The sequence below is a fragment of the Meleagris gallopavo genome, chromosome 7, assembly GCF_905368555.1.
Source record: "Meleagris gallopavo chromosome 7, MGAL_WU_HG_1.1, whole genome shotgun sequence".
Lineage (NCBI taxonomy): Eukaryota > Metazoa > Chordata > Aves > Galliformes > Phasianidae > Meleagris > Meleagris gallopavo.
Genome location: NC_139410.1, coordinates 18650992 through 18675362, shown reverse-complemented (window position 1 = coordinate 18675362; position 24371 = coordinate 18650992). Strand labels below are relative to the sequence as shown.

Sequence of the window (24371 nt, the reverse complement as noted above, 5' to 3'; positions counted from 1 at the left end):
TAGATACATTGCTCGAAATAAGCAATACTTTATATTTGAAAGCATGTGGCTGCAGACAGCTTATTTTAAATGCCAGAGCAGGAAGAATGTCTATATGCAATGCCTGTGTCAAGCCATCAGCACACAAGTAGACATAGTGAAGAGAGTAATGGTGTTTTATTCCTCATCTGCAGCAGAGAATGTGTCAATTGCCAGAAAAGGTGAAAAGGGACATGGGAAAATAGAGAAAGGCAGTAGAGACAGAAGTTTAATGGCAAATGTAACAGAAAAAAGAGAGCATGAAATACATTTCATACAGGTGAAAGGTGTCAGTTTATTGCTTTTTATTTATAGACTTGCACAATTGTGTACAGTGCTTCATCATATAAAAATTGAATTGAATCAGAATTGGTACAGGGAGAATATTAGGATGCAAAAAAAATAGTGAAAAAAGGGAAACTTTCATCCTCTGGTCACTTCAATAAGCACAGAAAGAATCCTTCTGAAGAAATGTTAATTATCCTGCTAACAAGGCCTGGAACTGGGTGGGGAAAGGGGGGCGGGGGGAAGGGGATAAGAGCAGGCTCATTGTACATAGGGTGCTCTGACAAGAATTAGCAATAAACAGATAAAATTTTGGTTAAAAAAAACAACATGAGGCTTAAGCACATGTTAAGAAGCTGAGCTCACACAATTTTCCCACATTCTGACCCAAAAATACAAGCACATGATGTTAACACATCAATTTCTTAAGAGAAATGAAGCAAGTTCTGTGCACATAAAAACGAGATTAACTTATGCAAAGTTAATTACAGCACTATTACTTGTTTACCTTTCTTTTCCATAAAATGCACACAAGACTTGCGCACAGATAAGAGACCTATTTGTTGTACTGTATGTGCAAGTTTCCACACACATGGGATAATCCATTATAGCAATGCTTTGAAGTTAATGAACCTCCACAGCTCATTAGAGATAAAAATACCATGTTTCCACCTTTTATATGAAATATTTTTCAGTTGTGTAAACAACTTGCAGATTTTATTTCTGGTACTAGTACTGCAGGAACAGTAACAGTGATTTCTTCTCATAAGTTTGAGATGTATCATATTAGTATAAACTGACTCATCAAAAACTCACCATATTTTTTTATTATTTTTCTTGATTTCTAAAAATAAAGACTTCTTTTCTCATAACAAAGAGAAAAGCATTTTTTTTTTTAATCTCCAGCATTGTGAAATAGCAACAATTTATTGCTTAGCACTTGCTAGGAGCAGAGATGTTGTTTACAACTGTAAACGATTTTGAATTTTGATAGTCTTTGATTCAGTTTCACAAAAGAAAATGCTTTTTTAGGTAGGATATCTGGGAGAATAAGAGCTTTCTGGAAAACAGATAACTTAAGGATATTTCTAATGTGAACGATTTCAGCAAAGAATAAGAAGAAAATGCATTTTCCTAAATGATAAGGATTTATTTTTACTTATCTTTTTTCTTACACTTAAATACTTTCTTTTTGCCTTTTAATGAAAGTGCTATTATAGAATCCATGTTCTGGTTGAACATGGAACAAGCACCAAGCTAAGTTACATACTCAATGCAAATCTCACACAGTGATGATGAAATCAGTGTAAAATGACAAACTAAAGCAGGCACTTTGTGAACCAAAGTTTCTTCTATATTCAGTATGCGCAAGCAATACAGAGAAAATAGAAATACATTTTAAGAAATGAAACTGTAGACTAGACTGACCAGAAGTTTAAGAATGTAAAATATTATGATAAGCCTCTGTTTAAAATATAACCAGCCTTTATCACTGTAGCGTGAAACAGACAAAAACACAGTGAGAAATGGGGGAACAGAGTCTGGAATAGAATTTCTTACAGCACTCAGTGAGCACAAGGAGCCCAGTTCCCAGCCTTTTGCTGGTGACGAGAAGTTCTGCTGATTTTAAAACAAGCAAAGAATAACTCAGGGAATTGTGAGCTGTAGGACTGGACCTTGGTCAATATTTTATTGAAACAAAATAGAGCTTCATTTTAGTAAGGACAGTGTGAACTTTGTGATGAACTGCTATTTAACAGAGATCAAAAGTCTGCTACTGACTAAAGAAGCAACCACTTAATCTCAGGTATCTTACTTACTACTTATAGCAATCATGTAATGCCATTACACAATGGAAAGTACAGCAATAACAGCTCAGTGGCAAATTCCTTGGCTACAGCAAACATGGACAAGCCCAAGTGCAGCAACCATAGATACAGAAACAAAGGAAAAAGTCTGCTTACCTTTGGAAGGTCTCAGGTAGGCAGGAATCTCCAGCAAAACAGCCTTACTTCCACTGCCAACCCTTAAATGAGGTCTGAGAAGAGTGACCCCTTCTAGTCACTCAGGTACACTGCATGCACCTGAGCCCCCCTGGGTTGGCCCTGCCTTCCCACCAGGTGCTCAATCACTGTTTCAAGCCATGACTGAGCATTTCTGCTACAGGTCATTGTCATCCTTGTGTTTTCATACATGCAGGCACACAAAATGTTCTAAAGAATATCTGATTCTTGTATTTATTTGTTCCTAACGCTGAGGCATTATATATCAGAGGCATTTTGCAAAGGGTTTAAGGTTTAAAATCAGGTAAAGTCCATTCAGCTTTGCAAGGATAAATATTTGCACAATAGAGGTGCAATTGAAGATTTTCTATCAGTAAAACCTCCTGAAATACCTGACATCTCCAAATGAAAGTATCATAAGGACAATCAGTGCTTAAGATTCAGTTGTAAATTTATGGCAACAGATAAAGAAAATAACCACAAAGCATTTTGTTCTAAAAATGGAAAGGTTTAAGCATATTCAGTGATTTATTGTTCTTAAACAACAGCTTACCAGTCTTTAGTTTGAAGTACAGTGAGAATTATAATGGCCATAACTGATTTTGGTTTGTTTAAAAACCTAGGTAGTGAATGTTACTGAACTGCTCTGGCCTGATTAAATGTTTGGCAGAAGCTGAACACATCAAAATGCCTGTCATCATATGCAAGGACATGCAATGAGATGTGATCCTACGCTTGTCCTTTTGGATGGAGGCAAAGGGATAGCACAGATGTATGTGAGAGATAGCTGACATGAAATAAATCCTACAGCAGACATCATCATCATCATCTGCAGAGATAAGTTCTTTAGCAAGCTGAATGCCTGGGGGTAACAAAAAAGGACTGAGGGAAATTAACATGCCTTGAACATGATCTTCATCATTCTAATAAGTTCTTTAGTTATACATACCACCCCTACTGCTAAGTCGGTGAATATATCATTAGTCATTCTGCAGAACATTATCACAAAATCTGATTACTTACAAAATGGCTTCTGCTCAATCCCTTCTTATCTGTGCAAGTACCCAACATTTTGTAATTTCTAAGCAAATTCAGAAGTATCCAAGGGAAAACAATATAATTTATTTTAATAGTAAAAAGCCTGCTACAAGTCAGAAGGAAGTATTATCAGAAATTCAGAATTGAGTATTTTTAAAATGATCTCTGTATAATCAATGGATATACAGATGGTATGTATGTACATATGAACATATGTACGTATCCAGGAGCTTGGCTAATATAATTTCTATTGGAGAAATGAGAGAAAGTCACTCACCCTGTCCTAGGCTCATGAGATGAACTCCAATGGAGCAGATCTCCAGAGAGATCCTTCCCCACTGGCAGTCAGCTCTTAAATGGGTCTAGGAGAGGTGGAGCCAGGCTCCACCCCTTCCTGCAACACAGGTGAATTGCCTTCACCTGTGCTCCCGTGGCTGACTCATTGCTTGTCTCAGGTGATAAATCAGAGGTTCAGGCCGTGATTCAGCAGCCCCATACAATCTCATTAACAAGTGAACCTATGCTAACCATATAAAGACAACAAGCTTATTTGATTCCTTTCTCTTACAGGAAATTAATACTCAATTATTAGAGGTAAATATTCCAAAGAATGTCAGCAGTCTTACCATCCTATTTACTTTTCACTGTTCTGAAAATCAATTTGGATCCTGCCGCCCTTTTTTTGTCTTATCCCCTTCTCTTCCCACCCTAAACCCTCCCCAGAATTCACATTACATAACTTATTAATCACAGCATTTTTGTACACATTTTTAAACAATGTTTTTTATTTTTTTTTAAACTTATTCACCAGTGCAGAAAAAAAATCTGAAAGCTTCCATTTTCTATAGAGGAGACAAGATTTCTCACTTGCAATAACATGAGTTCATTGGTAGATGAACTAAAGCCACATGTATACTGTTCCTCTGGACTCTGCAAGAGACAGGCATCAACTCCTACTGCAGCTGGTATGGAGCACCTCATATCCACAGTGTTCAGGCCTAGCTAGCAGCAACAGATGTGCTACATTCTTCCTGCACATATATATGGATCAAAATCTTCTGCATCTCTTATGGCATTTTAAAGTTTGTTAATTCTACTTTTTTTTTTTGTTGTTAGTCTACTTCCTCAAGTTTTATATCTAATAATCTTTGTTTTGTTAACTTTTAAGTTCCTTCATATATTCATTCACTCTCCTCTTTATCACAAACCTTGCTATATATAATTTTCTATGTTTGAATGCTTATGTTCCACCATATGACCCTAGCCATCTCTTTTAGCTTGTCTCTGCATTCATTCAGCACTTGCCAACTGATATAAACTGGTTTTAGTCATGGCTTGAAAATGTTAAAACCTGCCTCAGGCCTTTCCAGTTCCTTTTTGCCCCCCCACACCCTCCCAAAAAAGCATACCATTTCAATAAGTACAATTAATGTCAGGTGAAAAAGTTCTTGCCTGACTTTCCATTTTATTTTTTTGAAAGATTTTGGAATAAGTAACTGAGAAAAGAAGATGAGAATCTCAAAGATATGAGCAGAAGTGGCACTAACAATCACCAGTAAAACTGAGCATTGTGCTTCTCTTTTTTAATCTACTATTTAGCAGTGCATCAGTAAAGTCGAGCCCAACTTTCTTATTAAGCAATAATTTAAGCTTTGAAATTAAGCAAAGATCTATTCAGAACAATTCAGTAGCACTTTTCTACAAGAACAGACACATGAGGAGAAAAGAAGATATTACTTACATTCATCTGGGTCGGGAAGGAGAATAACTTCAAAAAAGAAAACACATCACCTACAATATCTTTATTATATAATTATTTTCTCCAACTAAAAGTATTAGGGATTTCTGACTGTGCTGACAGCATGGCTCCAGAAGGAAGGATGGCTGCAACACACAGAGCACCTTGTCTGCAGCCAGCCACACCTGGGCAAAGGCACACAAAGTTGAGGTGGGGATTCTGAACTCCCAAGCCCACAAAACTGTTCCTGGTGTATTCTCTTACCAATTGTATAAATTATTATATTGCCTTCATAATCTGCTGTATCGTTTGTAGCTGTTATACTGTTGAGATGAAAACAAACTGAAGTAACTATTTTTAAAGTTATTTTTATTATCCAAAATAATACCTATAGCTTAAGCTTAATATTCTATGTTCATATACAGAGTAGAGACTGCTGTTTAGTTGATCTTTGTGCCCGAACTAACACGCTGGAATAATTCATACGTATTACATATATATGGAGAATGTATCTGTTTTAACTTGCAGCTCAGATAATGATGCTCAGCTCATTTGTAAACTATCAGCTGGCTGACAAAAATACAAAAAGAAACAATTCCTTGGCAAGAGTAATTTCATAAAGAGGAAGATTGCTGGATGCTCAGCTCCTGACAGATGCTCCAAAAGCAGTGAATATACTGAACATTTATTCCCATTTGTACAGAAGATGCTGACCTTTCTTTTGACAAGCATGTCCCACAGCTGTTTCACAATGATCTCATATTACATTAATGAGTTAATGTGTATGGACTCTATCTCAGAGCAGAACAGTGGAACCAAATATACAGGGAGGATAGCTCAAGAAAGCATTTAAACTAGCGTGCCGTTGTTTGTTTTGGGTAGAAATAAGATCAAGCACTTGAGTTTTGACCACTTTTTAGAGATTTGTTCTTTCTTGTAGCTCAGACAAGTTTTAGCACTTGGGTAACAGCCTTTAGCACATAATAGCTGAGGACTGCCAGGAGATTTTAACAAAGCCCTCTTTTCTGCAGTAGATACATAGCCTTTCTCTCTCCACATCAGGGCAAGAAGCATGATTGTTGAGAACCTTGTACAAGATTGCACTTCCTTTCCTCTGTAGAATTAGAAGTGATCAAGCTGTTTGAGAAAGGGCAGTGTAAGTCTAGGCTGAATACAAATCAAATATATAAACCAAGCTGCACATCACTTACACTTCTGCTGACAGCAGTATGTATGGCCTTTTCCCTTTCCTTGGTCATCTTCAAAATAATTACAGTTCTGCACTAGTATGAGAATGCTCTAGCAGGTCTCAGTAAGCTGAAGGGTTATATATTAAGGCCATTACTGATAGGAAGGATTTAAGAGAGTGTCTGTTCGTCTGTTGCAAGTTTGTTTTCATAAGTATTGCTGGAGTTAATACTAAATTCTAGTCCAAATTTAATTTCCAAAGTAATTCTATGCTTTCAAAATGATTAAGCTATTATTCCTTTCCATCTCTAAACTATGAAAAAAAGAGAAAGAATTCATCACTTTTAACCCCAGTTTAGATTTTAAATTATCTCTTTTAGATAGATGATTTAAGAAAGATATGTAGTTTATCTCCTATCTGCTTAAAATACTACTACATATATAAATATATACTACATATATAAATAATACTATATAGCTACTAAGCTACACTTGGATTGCTTTTATGCAAGAAAACCTGATAAAAATTTTTACAAGCATGAGAATAATTATGTTCTCTGACTATATTTCTTCATTGTGAAGAAACACACCTCAACCATTGTGAATTCAGGGGTGATTTCTACTTGCATTCTACAATTTTGAAAGTGTACTAATTGCAAGACATTCTGAAACAAATGCAAATTGCCTGGATGGTCACCATCCAATTTCTAATGGACTGATGCTCATATAAAAATCCAACAGTATCAGCAACAAGCTGGCAGTTACTGGTAGAATGAGAGGTGTTGAGAAATGATTTGGCTCACAGCTGAACTTCCCATTTAACCACAGGGAAGATCAAATTAAGTCAAGGTCAAGTATGAGACAGAGCAGCTGTGCCACACAGCAGATAAGGACTCCTAGTATATATATAGTAAATCTGTTTTGATTTTCTAATTGTGAAATCTAGAGCTGCTGCAGGAAGAAAAGGGGCTTCCTTGACTCTTAGCCTTTCACTTTTGTCTCTCTAGGTTCAGTTCCATCCCAGGCTATACAAAGCCGCATGGTGCAATGCATCTCCCTTGCGTTTGCAAACTCACTTCAGCAGCCTGTTTCTGGTTTACAAAAAATACTTCACAGCTTTCCAGTATGGCAGAATAATCAATTAATCTTTCCCCTATTGAATAAGAAAGATGTTAATATCTTCCTAACAGAAAAAAAAAGGACTGGAGTAAGCAGTAAGAATCTTGTCTGCAGAAAATTTGACTCTCCGATGAAACCTATCTGGATCTCTTACTAATCACTACAAACACATGCTTTCAAAATTGAATGGTTTTGGGCTCTGTAGTGCTTTGGCTTCATAATCTATAATTTTCCTATTTCACTAAATGAAAATAAATCAATTTATTGCAGTTAATGCACAGGTACCAAAAAAAAAGTGGCAGTAATTTTTTTGTATCCATCTGTCCTCCTCTTACTCCATCTGTTTCCTTCACTCATTGCAGTGGAATCCTGTTTCATGAAATGGAGCCTAACATGTACATGCAGGGCAGTGTAAGTTACCTAGTTACTCAGCTGAAGGATGTTTTCAGGATAAATCATTGTCCTTGTACTCTGTAGAAGGCAACAGGCATCGATTTTGTTGTTAATATGTCTGAGCAATCCCTCTTTCAACAAAATATATCACTGTCAGTAAATTTCCTCTAATTTCAGATTGTGCACTTCAGAATAATACCATAAAGGCTCATCACTTTAATCAGTTATTGATTACACCGTGGGGACATTCTACAGATTCCACTCAATGCTACTTTTAAAATGGTAAGTACCTATATAACCATATGATGTTATAAGCTGTTTCAGATTTTTATAGCTAGTACAACAGTACAAATGCACAATACTAAATTATTTGATTGGGTAGTATAGCTTTTATTAAACTTTATTAAACTTATTCTTCAATTAAGTTTAACCATTCTTGGCCTGACGGTAATTAAAGATTTTTGTCTCTTTAAACTAAATGTGTTTAAAAGAAAAAGAAAACAAAAGAAAGTCCCCCTATTGCAATCTAAGATGGAAGATATAACATAAAGGCTAATTTCAGGGGGAATTTTGCACAGCGTATTTCACCAACACAAAAGTCGCTGGTAAAACCATCTTTTCTACTGAATACTGTAAACAAAAGACACTTCCATTCTTATATCATTATGGCAGTGTGATGACATCGTTCAAAGGTCAGGCTTTTTCTTTTTTTTTAATAAATAATCTCACACTTCAAATATAAGGCTCTCTGTTCATCATGCCTTTATTTTCTGGAGTATCTCAGTGTCCTAAGTACTTTGTTTAGTGCATTTCAATTTTGATTATCATCACCATCATATTAAAAGAGTGTAGTCATGGTTTATTTTCAACTACAAAAGACGTTTGACTAGCACTGAATTTATGCAGAATGCAAAAACATTACCACAGAATACATTTCACAGAAACATGCATTTCGGCACAACTTTGTGCCCAGGGTGATACTAACTCAACTCGTCATTTTTTTTAGAATCCCATATGTGATTTTACCAAAACATCAGTAGTATAACTGCCTATAAGAATATGATTGAGTCAAAAGCATTACATTACCTAAATCTGCTGAAACATAGAAGGAGCCTTTTTAAAGATAAAGTAATTTAAAAATATGAAGTGAGAAGTTAGAAGTTAAATGTTTTTCCAAGAAGACAAATGGCAACAAGTGCTGGTAGTGTTATTTTGGAAAATAGAATTTTCATGTTAGAGATCCATTAGAGTGATGTAGGTGACTAAAAATGAGGATCCCAATTCTTATTATCTTCATGTGTACATTTAAGTAATTACAGTCCTTTTCTCCATTCTGTAGAGTGAGTTTAAAGTATTTACAAATGAAAGCAAAAAAAAAAAAAAAAAAAAAAGAATGTCTGAAATTAACCATACAGAAAAAAAAAAGTCTATTAACCATAGAGAAAAAAAAAGAAAGAATAAAAGAAAAAAAGTCTATGTACTTCCTGTGGTCTTTTAAAAAGCATTAATAATAAACTATTTGCATAAAACTAAAGTGAGAAAACTCTTGTATGTGAGAAAACGTGCATCTTTTTGATACCTGCAAGCTAGTTTTTTTGATCTGCTATATAAATAGAAATTAATTATGGAGAGCCTAAAATACAACAATGCCCTAGAAAATGAGAGACTTTTTAAAATATATTCAAAATATTATGAGTAAATCTGCACCATGCAAATATACAACCACTAAATGCATTTGAACATCAATTGTTTTTGCTTCTAGTCTTCTATAAAAAAGTGATGGTTAAAATTCCTCTAGCTTCATTGAAAGCAGGATCAGGACCTGACACTTTCGCTAGTTATATTTTCTGGCCCATAGAGCATCACTATTAACTGTGAATGTCAAAACCTGTACAGTTTTAGTGAAAAATGTATTCAGTCTTCTAAATGAATGCCTGAGCACTGACTTTTAAGTAAAGACAGAGATCAGTAAGTCAGCTTTTGTTCACGCTGCTTTCTTACTAAAATACCAATGGCTTGGAGAGTGCTTAGGAACATAACCTGTTCCTTCCTAGGAATTTAGTCTAAGCTTTCTTTTAAAATAACTTTAGTTTAAATGTAGGTTCAGAAACAAGTATGTTCCGAAGCTGAATTTCAAAGCCTGAAGCTGACACTGGTCCGGAGTGAGATTGAAATTTCAATACACTGAGTCAGTCTTGTCAAGGTAGATGTTACAGCTTCTCAGTTTCAAAAAGTACCTTTGCTTCTGTTATCTGACTGACAGACTTTGGAAAGCACTGTTTTCCCAGCCTCACTGCAGAATTGCATATCAACTTGTTTCTTAGAGCAAATAGCAACCTGATTATATATTGGAGAAAGGAGGCTGCCAAAGAAGAAATAGAAGGTAGTTTGGCCACAGAGCTGATGAGCACTATTAGTGAGACAGAAATGGAACCAAGTGCAGAAAAGTTATCTTCCTGGGGAAGAAGGGGAGGAGGCAGCTGGATGGAGCCAGTGAGTACATAGGACTTTAAAAGTTGCACCCTATAATTCAGAGAACTAAATACAGCCGTGGGTTTATCTTCATTATTTTCAGACATCTGGTCTAAGACAAGGGAGATTAAGAAGCCAGAAATTACTATTCTTCACAGGCAGAGTCACCCAGGAATCCAATCTGTGTGACTGCAGCTACTTGCGTACGTTCATCTACCAGGATCCAGCACTGAGCTACGATTCGCAGTTTTAGCACCACTACAACAACCCAGAGGTCAATAAATCTGTCCCATTAGAACAGTGTACTTTCTGACAATCTGCTACACTGCTTTACAAAATCGTCATGGGAGGAAATATCTAGGTTTGACTTAACCAACCATCTGTCTACACAAAAAGTCAAAATGTGTAAATTTACATACAATGTTTTGCTGCCCAATTGCAGCCATTAAGTATTATTCCTTTCCCCCACCCTTTACTTTAAAAAAGAGACTATTTTCTATCAGTTCAATAGTGGCATATGCATTTTCTGTAAAGAAAATAAGCCAAAGCAATTGGGCATGCATCAGCATGCAAGAAAGCATGCTCTGGGTTGGAATACACAGCTCAGTGCACAGGCTTGCTGTTTGCTGCTATCCTGAAGTGCAGAATATCTGCACAATTATAAGGCATACTCAGTGGCAGCAGGAGGCAGCACTTGTAGTTTAGTCTGCTTCTACACTCTGCTTTCACAGATTGTTTTGAACCAGATGGACATTAGTCTAAGTAGCATTTACACAAGTTCAAATAAATTACACATTCTTAGTCCTAACTTCCTGCTTCAGTACAGTGTTTTCATCTATCCTGAAGTAAGAACAAAATGAATCATGCACGTCTAAATGGATGCATTGGGCATGCTAAATAAGGAATAGGTATAATCATTTATAGTAAAAGCAATTAGATCACAAGTAATGTGCTTAAACTCTTAAAGCACCAATTGTTTAATTTCCAGCTACTTGAGACTATGAAACCATTACTTGAAAATTCAATAACGTTTGGTTTATAGAGAACCAAACTGCAAGATTTTAGCTTTCCATGGTTAATTGATCACATTTGCTTTCACTCGTTTTTAGATTTTATTGTTAGTGAAGAAAATCTGCTTAATACTGAAAGCTGAAAATGCAGTGTGAAATAAATTGAACTTAATAATGAAAAACATGGCCTGTTGCACTTTTTGGTCATTTTTCTTATTTAATTAACTGAAAACTTACAGTTCTGAATTTTAATTCACTGACAAATAACTTTATTAAAATAAAATTATGATTGCCTGTGGTGTCTCACATCCTTCCAGAAGACTGAGTTTAAAAACCTACAGACTTTGGAGAGAGAGGGTAGCAAGAAATAAATGCACAAAACAACTTTGGTCTGCTTCCCTCCAAGCAAAACTTCCTGTACAAATTCAAGTTGAATATGGTCTTGGAGGTGAGAAAGGAATGGGGATTATGTAAAGCCAGTGGTGGGAACAATGACTGGTGGAGTCTGGAACAGCAGAAGAAGAGAACACTAAAGGCAGGAAATAGAGAGCAGCTATCAACAGTAATTTAAAGAAAAAAGTAAAAATGCAAAGTGTCCATATAGCATTTTCAAAGAGATGAAAATAAACTGGAAGGATGAAATAGGGATTATCAATCAGTGTAGGAATATGCCTCTTTCCACCTCTCTCAATATAAGCATCAAGTTAAGCATTGTCAGTAGAATATTTTTATCCTTCTCAAATAAAGTTATGAGTAACAGTCCTGATGCCATGAACATGACATAAGTGCTCAGCTATGCCTGGTTCTCCCTGCTGCTGAATAAAATATTGTAATCAGTGTAGTGGAAGATTTCACATTTTAATGATGCATCTTGAGATGTACAACAGTTCCCTTTTAAATTTGGTTCGGTGTGATTCCTGCAACCTCAAAAATGGGTGATAGCAAGAATAAACTCACTGACAGTTGTGGCAGTAGAGTATTCTTGATGGCAATGGTTAATGATGCATCTATATACTGGATTTAGGCCTCTGTAGAGAATCCCAGTCTTGGCATGAAGTATTTCTTCAGTTTGATAGGCAGCAACAGTAAACTGCACTGATGTTTGGCTTTCCATAACGATGACATTGCGAAGCAGGGAGGTGAAATTCCCCTTTACTCAAACATCACATCTTGTTTAAAGAAATAGCATTTGCTTGTTTTATTTATACAAGTGTAGAGGAGACTGATTTCTATACAAAAGAAGCATTGAATGCAGTTCTGTTTTATTCTCCAACAGAACACCATATGAAAAGGGTGAAAAGGAACTGTGTGTAGGCCCAGTCCCCAGTGAAGGTTACATAACTCTGTGATGTGTCACTGAAGGCACCCCAAAACATACCATTATAGTAGTCAACCTATTGCTTGCTTTATTGTGCCAAAGCATTTATAGAGAAGCTCATCCTCCTCCTTGTACTCTTTCTGCTGCAGACTGTTTGAAGGGGAAAGAGTAAATAAACATAGGCCAAAACAACGTTTCTCCTCACTCAGCAGAAATGTCTGTACACAAATGCTGAGAAAACACTGTGCTATTCTTCTGAAGTTCTTTGCAGGACAGAAAACAAACAATCAAATGATGTGCACAGATTAGCATCTATCTCATCCTAATAGCAGTCAGCTCTTCAGAGACAACTCAGCCATTTTAAGGGAGGAAAAATACAAAAACCACATACAAAACCCACACAACCTCTTTCAAAATGTAAAACAAAAAATGTGACTGAAAAACTATGGGGAGGTATATTGAACAAAACACACTCTTTTCAATCAGTGATGTTAATGAACTTCACTCTGAAAAGTATTTTTAGACGCAACATGACAACTTTTTTAAAAGGAAATAAATTAAAAGACCTAATTAATTCAAGACAGTAAGGAAGAATTCTAAAAATTTCTAGGAGTACCCAAGTGGTCGTGTTGGACCGAGAATCACACAGTCAGGAGCTTTTCTAGCCAGGCTATCAAAGCCATCTAATGTCTATTTCTTGCATTAAACATTTACCTGTTCACTCTGTCCCTTCCTACTGGTTTGGGCTCAGTCTGTTTTCTACGCTGTTGCTTGCACGGTGCTGTTTTGGATCTGTGTCCAAACCAGTACTTCATATTGTAGCTACTGCTATTGCAGTGCTTACACAGTACCAAGGCCTTCTCTCTTGCATGCTATCCCTCCCAGCAGCTAGGCCTTGGGTGCACAAGGAGCTGGGAGGGGACACAGCCAGGACACTGACCCAAACTGGCCATGGGGATGTCCCATAACTTATGACATCAGGATCAGCAATGAAAATCTCAGGAAAAGGATGAAAGGTAAAACATTTGGAGTTGCAGTCCTTGCCTTCCCAAACAAACAGAAAACATTATGGTAAGCTTTCCTGGATATGGCTAAATGTCTGTCTTCTGGGGTTAACCCACAGCCAATATTTAAAATACCCAGTTATTTTGATTAGTAGCAAAAATAGCAATTTATATCTTTATTTTCCTCTTTCACCTCTCTTTTTTTTTCCCAGTTATTACTAGAAATCTGAATGCATTAACTACTACTAGCTACTAAAGAAAGAATACAAATGTCAGGCTTACAAGATCACAAAATATTTGTCTCTAAATCTGTCAACTTAGTGTAGAGAAAAAGTACCCTGAATACAAGTGGTCTGAACTGCATCATCTGCCTAATTTTATTAATATTTCATTCACACTTCTGCTTCTACTTCACTCCTACAGACCCCTTCAGCTTATTAATTTTTTGTTTACAAGGTAATTGAAAATGTAGCCAGGAATATTAGTCATTTGTTTTATCTGTGACTAACAAAATAAAAAGGCATTCACAAGAGCAGATGACTTTTCAAATCCCATCCTAAGAGACATAAGCTAATCCACTACACTGATAAAGAAAGATTGATTTAGATTCATATATACAATAAAAATCCTCTAAAATAATTCTTCATATCCAGCCAAAAGCCAAATCAAAAAATAAATTATATTACATAGCTCGACACAGAAATACAATGGTTAAAATTGCATATGCCTAATGAGATCAAACTCCTACTGTCTTCCATTTGAGAGTACAAATCTACATGAAATAAAATACCATGCAAAAACATTTACCTATTCCCTAGCTGTACTTTGCTGTTTAAAAGACTGTTCTAGAACATCAGGATAGTATGCACAAAAATAAATATGTTCTGTACTTGCATATACTCCATTAATAATAACCGCTATGGTAGTGAATAATAAACATTCAGGTAGGTTGAAAACCAGTGTTCTGATAGAAATGCATTAAAGATGTAAGCATAGGTCTTACTAGCTGTCAGAAGTTAAGCTCAGGGAAAGATCAGTAATTTGTTATTGTTTTCAAAGTAAATAAAAAATAAGTAACAGGCATCTCTGCCTCTGAAATTTTCATTAAGCCCATGTAAGACCTTTGGAATGTGTCTTCAAATCGTCCAGCTATCTGCAATAATGACATAATTTTGCAGAGAAAAATTATTTGACAAGTTATTAAAATATTGACATGAAAAGAAGTTGAGAAAGAGGTAGCAAATACTTTGTATTTTGTGAATTTATTGTTCCTCCAGGAACAAAAAGGAATTTCAAGCTTTGAATACTAAAATATGCTACTAAAAATTATCTCCCCTATGTTCCAGGTAAAATAGTATCAGACTGAGTCAAAGGAGATAAATGACTAGGCAAGACACCCCGCACAATATCAGAGTGAGGTTGTCAAGGGGAGGGTAGGGAGTAAGAGAAAATTGCATTTTGAAACTATTTCACTGTCACAGGAAAAAAATAGAACTTTCCACTTGATACTAGTGCCTCTCAAACGTTAATCCCAATTAATCAACCAAAAACAGCACTTGATCCTCCTTCAGAATTGATCTAGGAAATAAATGTGTGCACTATGTATAAGCCTGTGTTCAACTTTTTTTTTTTTTTTTTCTGGCACTCATACAGATTTAAAAGACAAGTTACATGGACATTCTTACACAGATAACATTATGGGCCAAATGACCATTCTTTCATGCTCCTCTTATCTTTTTCTGGGAAACTCCAGGGATTGCCATCAAGATCACAGAATCATAGAATGGTTTGGGTTGGAAGGGACCTCTAAGATCATCTGGTTCAAACCCGAGCTCTCAGCCTGTCCTTACAGGGGAGGTGCTCCAGCCCTCAGATCATCTTCATGGCCCTCCTCTGGCCTTGCTCCAGATGTGAAGACACATCCGGAGTTTCTCTTTCAGCAGGTTCTACATTGCAAGCAGTAGGGGGTTTTGCAACATGAATTTAATTTGGTAACAATGACATGAGGAGATATGGATGTACACACAAATTGCCACTTTCCCTAATAACAGTTTAAAGATTTGTAAACTTCAAAATGGGATTTATCATACCAGTAATCTTTCTTTCACCATATTTTTCTTCTGCTAATACACATTCATAACCTCATCATTTGCTTCAACATGATATTCTGAACTTAACTTTGTTTATAAACCAATAAATCCTTCCAAATCTTGTTAACCTTTAGTTACCTTGTTATTACCTGACATGGCAATTAATACTAAATTCTAAATATTTTCAGCCATTGAATAGCCATTATCTTAACCTATAATCTTTAGTCAGATAAGCATAATTCTTTTTCCACAAAGTACTTCAAAAAGCAGCAGCCAGTAACTGAAATGTTAACCTTTTACTTCCATATCATGCTGATAAGTACAATGAATAAAATAAAATAAATTTTGCCACCACTTTTAATGGCTCTTTTTTTTTAAAAATCTAATTAATATATTCTTCTTAACAAGACAAGTGGTGATAAGCTTCTAGATTTTAAATCTCCCCTTGAAAGCTCCACTTTCTTCATCAGAGACTTCTCTGAGAAATGCTTTGGACTTGTACACAACTAAATGACAACACGGGGCGCTGCAGGATATGGCTAGCATAGCATTCTACATATCAACCAGAAATAGAAGAGGTTATTTTGGGATCTTGCCCTTAATCATATTTAAGCATAGATTCCAGAGGCTGTGGAATAATCACAGTACCTTGAATCCTGTCTCGTATCTTCAAACACACATTTTACTGCTTTCTCCATTTGGAAACTCTACTGAAGAACACTGATTACACCGATCTTAGTTTCAGAAATAGCAAGCTAAAGCATACTCTTATGAGAGCTAGAAGACACAAAATAAAACATAATAAAGGTCTTTTGTGGCATACGAATTTGCTCTCTGTTCCAAACGCTAGTCTGAACAAAGGCCTAGGACTGAGCTACCCAGAGCCCAAGGAATTTGATGAGTTTTCATGAAGAAAAACTTAGAGCATTGTGCTCCTGAGCAAAAAGTTTGCAGCTCCAGCTCTAAGCAATACAAACAAATTTAGGCTTTAGCATCCAAGGGTAGCAAAGCCTGGAGAAGATCTCAGGAATGACAATATTTGTGCCATCTATATTTCCATTTTCACCTTGAATAGAATTCTACTGTGATCAATTCTACTATGATGAATTCAAATTTACTACATTCTCTCTATAGGGAAAAATATATATATATATTTATAGAAACTAAAACTGTATGACAAATTTTTTTTTACCAAAAACTTCTTTCCTCTGATATAATAAAAGATGAATGAGAATGAATTTAAGGACTTTCTTCAGCCAGGACGTTATGAACTAAGAACATTTTAATGCAGTTTTAGTAATGTTCGAACATTTATAATATAGTTAATACCTATTTAGTTTTGTAACAATATTTGGTCCATTTGTTTTTGAAATTGTAGGTGGGTAAATACATGATTTTTTAAGAAAGAAAACTTCAAGTCTTTTATCCAGAATGTCTTTTCCAAATGGAATAGCATCACTCACTATCAGTTGATTGCTAGGACAACGTCAAGTATGGAAGCAAAGCTTAGCAGTGATAAATGCGGAGCAAAATTCAGGACCATAAAATGATATATAATTCATGATAGAATGCTATTGCATATGTGTGGGTTATCTTGACACTCAACTCACAAGAAAAGGGAAGTTTGGGACCTCGAGGGTACATTTTCAACTTTATACAGGAGGCACGCTCATTAATCCTGTCAGTGAATAATAGGATTAGTGTATATGCTGCTCATGTGTGGCTTTCAAAAAGTTCCACATTTGGACATTTTTAAGGAATTTTTAGACATTTAGACATTTTTAAGGAAGCAGATGAAATTAGAAATTAAAAAAAAACATAGTCTAGCAATATGTCATCCATGATTATTCCTTTCTATTCATGTATAAGCTGTTCAACGGTACTGTTCCATTTTGTTGGAATTACTGATGCTGAAAAGTAATAATTCTATGGCAGATTTTTTGGTTTTTGGCTACCAGCACAGAAACATTCCTGATCAAAACATGACAGGCAAGAAAGGGTAACGTTTCTCACAGCAGTGGCTGAACATTTCTGAGGGTGCTTCTGAGATACTGCCCTCTGTGAGGACAGCAGCTATGGAGAGGAGGCATGACAAGTCTCCCCTTTGTTCCCCAGAATAAGCCAGTCATTGAAAGGGAGAGCACACTGCACATATGATGGGGTGTTGTTAAAGGTGCCAAATTTCTGTTGAAAAGGAAATTTTAAATTTTGTTTTATGTGTTTTGTTGTAATTTATTCACAATTGGCAGTCCAGATATAAACTAAGCTCAGTATGGGCTTTCATACAGAAAAAGTAATCACCAGCCCATAGAAGATGACTGGAACTAGAATGTAAGTGGAAGAATTAAAAATATCTTAATGTAGTACTTCAGCAAGAATTGACTACAAGCTGCCTAATTTCTTCATTATGATATGATTATGATTATGATTTTACTTAGTATTTTCTAGTAACTTCAAACTTGCAGTGCTGCTTCATATATCTCCATAAAGCCAATATTAATTTCTTACACACATTTATTTTCCAGAAGGGTATTTGAGCCCTATGGCTACACAGGCTCCTTGACCCAAACAGTTGGGTTAGTATTGCACTGGTCAGTAATGGAAAAGTGACTCCAAATAAAAGTATTGGTTAAAAATGGTTTGATACCATTGTGCTCGAACATAATTTATGAATCCCACCTTGGGGCAAGTAGTTTCTGGCACATACATGGTCTGCTTGTGTTTTTGTTTGTTTTTTTTTTATATTTAGATATGTTTTCAATGTATTTTACACAAAGATGAGGAAAGGAGATGAGGGAAAAATTCTTGTAAATCTAAAGGAACATAAACTAACTAGCAATGGAATCCATAAGTTACTTAAACACATTTGCCATTACTTTTGATGGCAAGCCTTCATTTACTTCACAGAAAAAAAAACCTAAATATCCATAAAAGTCTCTGTACATGTTGTTAGAGAAATGTTCTTCCTTTTATTGCATATATAGCACACCACATAGCCATTTGCTTCACTGTCAAAGAATGCAAAAAGCATTTGAAAAAGACTTTCTGAGTTGACTTAGCAAACAGGGTAAAAATGTAGTGAAGTTACATGATAACTAGTCAAAACTGTTCACCTCAATGCAAAAGGACTGATTGAAACGTGAAGTAACACTCTGTTCTAACATCCTTCAAGAAGTAATCTACAAAAACTACCATTCATTCTGATTTCAGTGGGATCCAGTTCTGGCCACATTCTTTCTGCAGTTTTGTAGCATTTTAAAGTCCACTGTGAGATGTGTATTTACCTTTACTGTTCCTCTTCTAGCTTTTTATTTAATTAAAGCCATATTCAAAAGGGTAATAAAAGCATTTAAATTGGTGTTTATGACACAATTCTTAACATACTAACAGCATTATTATTGCTATCAATGGAAACTCAATTGTTTATTTACTTGGAATTAAAAAATAGTAAAAACGACATATTTTCTGCTACTTCCAATGCATGGCTAGACTTTTCTCTGGTCCTTGTAAATATAAACTTTAATTTTCACACAGAAGAAGTGACAATTTTAACAACATGCATGGAATAAAATGACTTTTGTAGAATCGTACTCTTCTATCTGCAATGATTTTTCTCACTGGCCTGAAGAGCACACCATACAGAATTATGCATGCTCACATAAGAGATGCCCTGGATGTTAAATATTCATTCTGAAGTGATAAACACGGTGTTTTCTGGACATCACCATTATGTATGTGAGCTGTGAGATTTTGCAGATTACCTCAGAAAAACTTCTAATAAATAGCTCTGATAGATACTGGAGTAGTTCCAAGTGAATTGTTGTTTTACTTTTAAGTAATTGTGACCCTCTTTTTAATCACAAAACTCAAAAGCTAACATTCATTTAATCTTGCTAAAGATAAAAAAACTTTGGAAAACATATGAAAAAATACTTTTACTTCCCAAAGAGAATTCGCCCTATAAGACCTCAAACCTCACTACCTACCTATGACAGTAATCTGAAATAATCACTATATTGTTAAAGGAGAATGGGGAAATTCTGCTGTGACAATCATATGTATGTAGAAGAATGGAAGGAAAGGCAGCTTATGTCAGTCAAACTTGCATGAACTACACACAAAGTAGAATTTGGTAAGCAGATATTTCTGTAACCAGAACTACAGGGTCACAATGTGTTTAAACATGAGAGCATTATTAAGGTTTAACCCAAAAGAAATGCATCTTTCAAAGAATCACACAGAAACACCAAGGTTGGAAAAGACCTACAAGATCATCTAGTCCAACCATCGAATAGTACTCACTAAACCATATCCCTCAACACAAAATCCAAACTTTCCTTGAACACCTCCAGGGTCGTTTCACTTCACTTCAAGTTGCATAAAAGAAGAGGTAAAGAACATTGAGATCGCTGAACCAGAAAAAATGTCCTCTGAAACATCCCAGTTTTAGTGCAACCAGAGAGCTCATTGCACAATTAAACCAAGATTTTAAAAAGCCACTGATGTTAATAAAAAGTAAAATTGGAGGTCTCATTTTTACATGTCTAGAGTAGACAGTAGCAATCACAGTGTCTACAATTAAGCTGTTCTGAAGTTTTTCACGTTTTAGATCATTCAAAAGACAGACTTGAATTTCTAAAACTCTCCTTCATTAGTGCTTGTGTATAGCTGGGAGCAGTTCTGTGTAAAATAGGGTATCTGTAGAGCTGGGCTGAAAACTATTGCTTATTTTTGAGCAATTGAAAAAATACTGCTCCAAATAAAAGTCAGCTTAGAATATTTCTACCAACAATAATGTCAAAGTTAAAATTAGTCCAGATGCTTAGTTTGAGGACTTATCATGCTAAGGAATGAATTTTAAACGTTAACAAAAAAGCTCATTTTCAAGTGAAAAGCTCCTATTTTGGATATGGAAATCACGTGTGAAGATTCTTAGATCAAAACCAATTCATTCTAAGAAAAATGTGTGTTGCACGTACGAATAAAACAGAAATTCTTTAAATGAATTCTTTACCTAGTAAAAAAAAAAAAGTCTATTTCAGATTATAGTATTTTTTCAGTGAGATACAAGTGATTAAATTTGTGATTGTTACACACTCCTTTCTGAATTGAAGGAAGAAAGAATAGTTTTCCGTAGGCGATAGGTTGATGGTATTATCTTTCTACATACCCATTACTAACACATACCCGCATCTCCCCAGTCTTAAATACAAAATGTCCATCAAATTAGTCTGATGTGATCCTTGGGCAATTATTTCAGCACTGCTTTGGCATTCTCCAGATTTATCATCTCTGTTTTGTTTTTTTTTCTGTAGGACAACAGGTGGACAGCATCCTCAAAATCTTAGTGAAACCACTACTAACAGAAACTCACAGGTTCTTAGTATTTTATATTCCCAGTAAAGTATATAATTCCTAATTGTTTGACTGTGGTGAAATCACTGAACAACAGATCTTTTTATAAATGTTCAGAGAATTATTCAGTCTTATTAAGAGATTTGCCACATACGCAGACTTTGTATTTAGTAGCTTAGCCTAAAAATTATCAACAAAATAGTAAGCCATGTCTAAATGTCATTGAAGAACATCAGAGGAAGCTTTGAACAGCAAAAGGACAACCTGCTTTCTGTACCTGAAATCCCAGGCAGTGTTGAGAAAACATGACATGAATGTGTTTTTCATTTTCCTGTGAAAGTGCCAGCCCATTTAAAACCATTACTCATAACAGTAAATCAAAACCTCTCAGTTTTGCTTGTTAAAACCGGCTTTCAAGACAGAGAAGGAACAAAAATAAGTTTAAAAGAACATATAAATTGTCTGAACGCTGCCACAGACAATCAGTTTTAATAGCATATGTCCAAAAGCCTGCTATGGTTACTTGCTGTTCTGGGAACTTGCCAAATTAAGATACTCATCCACAAATTATTAGGAGGAAAAAAATCAAGAGAAAACTGGTAATAAACCTGAACTTATACACTTCTTTGTCTCTTCTAAGACCTTTCATTCAGCATCCATCATCATAAAATCAGTATTCTTAACACAGCATGGATTAAATCTACGATTTAATAGAGAAATACTTTTAAAAAACAGCCTGAAATTCTCTACTATTGACAAACTGTACACATTCAAGATACATCCTACCATCTAACTTCCCAGAAGAGCATCTGGGATTAATGAATGACCTAAGCATCCCTGAATCACTGAGTATTGAAAGACAGCCTAAGTTTTGTAGATAGAAAACTGTGGAGGCCATAGACCAAATCAGCAAAAAATCCTCCAGCACAATTAATAGATCTTAAAAATACTGCTGTTTTAACTTCTGGGAAATGTTTCACAGGAGGAGAGTATTTATTGGAGTACCAACTACCTCTTTTTTTTTCAAATAATTTAAGTGAGCCTCATTTCTTCAGACACTGGCAACTCTGGTTTCAGAGCTCATTTTATCACATAATGCAGAATTTCACATTGAGCTCAGTAAACATGCTGCTGGACCTGCCCTCCTCAATCAGTACTCTGCCCTGGCCCCAGCATTCAGTCCGGTCCATTAATCTGGGAACTGATCTTTGTCAGGAGGGGTGCTTTTCCAAATTGAAATATGTTTGAGAGACCCTAAATCCAGTACTCTGCATCCTGTGTGGCCTCTATCTGGCCAGTTAAAGCACTTGCACTCTTCAGAGAAATTTGTGGATCTGGAAGTGGCCAGAAAGAATTTCGTAGTCTTTATTGCTCTCTCATCTGAGAATGGAAAGCATTAGCTTTTACTTCCAAGACTGTTTCTTTCCTTTTTTAACTTTTTTTGTTTTTTGTGTGTATTGAGTATAGTGAGGATCAGATTAACTCCTTCTGGAAGATTTGCAATCTTCCTTTTGTGTATTATGTCCCACTTTACCAGCTTGAGACAAACTCCCATCCACCACTGTGAAGCATTAATTGTGTAATTTCAGTTGTGCCTGAAAGTTATGGCAATTTGGAGTGCCACACTGTCCAGTGATGGATAGTGATGTTCTTCACTTGTAGCTGCCTCCAGCCTTTTATAGAATCTACCTGTTACTCAGTGCAAGGGCTACAAGCTAAGACTGAAGATGCAGCCATGCTTCTTATAAAAGCAAAGTTTATGAAAGAATTTTAAAATATATTTTGGAGTAGTCCACGACATAAAAAAATCAACTTGCCTCTCAAAGAAGGATGTAGGATTCTTCCTCAGCTTTCTTATGGACTTTTGACCTTTTATTCTTTGAAATTGATGACTACAATGCAACATTTTAGCAAAAAGGGCATGTGATATTTCAAACTTGTATTTTCTTATATTCAACATTTCTAATATTCTAACCTGTGCTGTTTTTCACTATAGCTGAACATTTCAATTTATTTTACACATTTGTTTTCTAACTCACGATATTTTCCAGTAATCAGTGGCTACTAAGTCATCTAAGCAATGCATTATGAATATCTGCAACAGAAGGAAAGGCATTGCTAGCACGTGTTCTTAGGGAAAAAGTGTACAGGAATGCCAAAATGTCAGTTTAAAATGACGGTTGTTTCTGGACAGATGTGAAAGAGCTTAGTTTCATATTAGTCCATGTAAACCTAAATAATCTAACAATCTGGGATCTAAAATGCATGCTTTGTGCAGCATTGCATATTCAGTTGACAACTAATCTGATAAAATTTTGGTTTGCTATGGATGTCTGAAATTCTGAAAGTGTTCTCTCACAGAGTCATAAAAAATTATGATTTAGGGTGAGACTTTCAGAAGTGTTCTGTACCTGCCTTACGTCTTTTACCATGCAGTGAATGTTAGTGCATTGGATATGAGTGGCAAAATGTCTGTGAATTTTAATAAAATCTAAGTTACACAAACAATGGATGTTTTGCATCTGCAACCTTTACTGGGTACCAATCCCTCCAGACCCAGTGGTACTGACCTTCTCACTCTGCCTGATGTCTCTGCTTAAGCCAAAGGTTCATTTGTAACTGTCCCATATCACATCCTTTAGATGTCAAGCAGACTGAGTAGTGAGCAAACTTTTCCTGGAGGAAAGAAAAGTGGTAAAACAGCTCAATAAATAAAAACTACTGTGAAGTTCCAGGAAATAGCAGCTCAAACTACTCATGCTGCTATTTACAGAAAATATTTTGAGATGTTAAACACTTTTCAAAGACCACGTGGTCTTATAGAAGGATGCACACTTTACAGAGTTTGGGGTCTGGCATTGAAGTTATAGTGGTGCTGGAACAATTTGGAATTTCACAATTAATACTGCAAATTATCATTGCTCTGTAAAATATTTCCTAAAAAAAAAAAAAAAAAAAAAAAAACACCAAGACCTTAGTCAGATTAAATTCTATAAACAACCTAGTAAAATCATAAATATTTCTGAGCAACCTCTTAAGCTCTTATTCTTCCTATCTAGCATAAATAATACTCTATCTGAAATACCTTGACAAATGCAGCAATATTTCCTTTTCATCATTAATGCCCAGTGTTAAAGCTGAATATAAAACATTTTGTTAGCTTAACACTCACTTTAGGTTTCAAAAACCAATGCATTTAAAATAAACCTTTACTGAAATCTTTATTCTGTCTTTCAGTTGCAGAAGTCTAGTATGAGAACATGCATGAAATCTACAGGTTCAGTACAAAGATGGATGCATTTTTTATATCCACAGCAGGGAAATATCTATTTCCTCACCT

At 35.5% G+C, this 24371-nt stretch overlaps 1 protein-coding gene across 7 annotated transcripts in view; it reads left to right on the top strand.

Moving 5' to 3' along the window:
* Positions 1–24371, top strand: part of B3GALT1 (beta-1,3-galactosyltransferase 1) — a 184626-nt gene that overhangs the window by 118933 nt on the left and 41322 nt on the right. For all 7 annotated transcript variants that reach the window (XM_085228925.1, XM_085228921.1, XM_085228926.1 and 4 more), the window contains one exon: positions 7960–8064. The gene's annotated coding sequence lies outside the window, so the exon portion shown is untranslated. The remainder of the gene's footprint in view (positions 1–7959; positions 8065–24371) is intronic.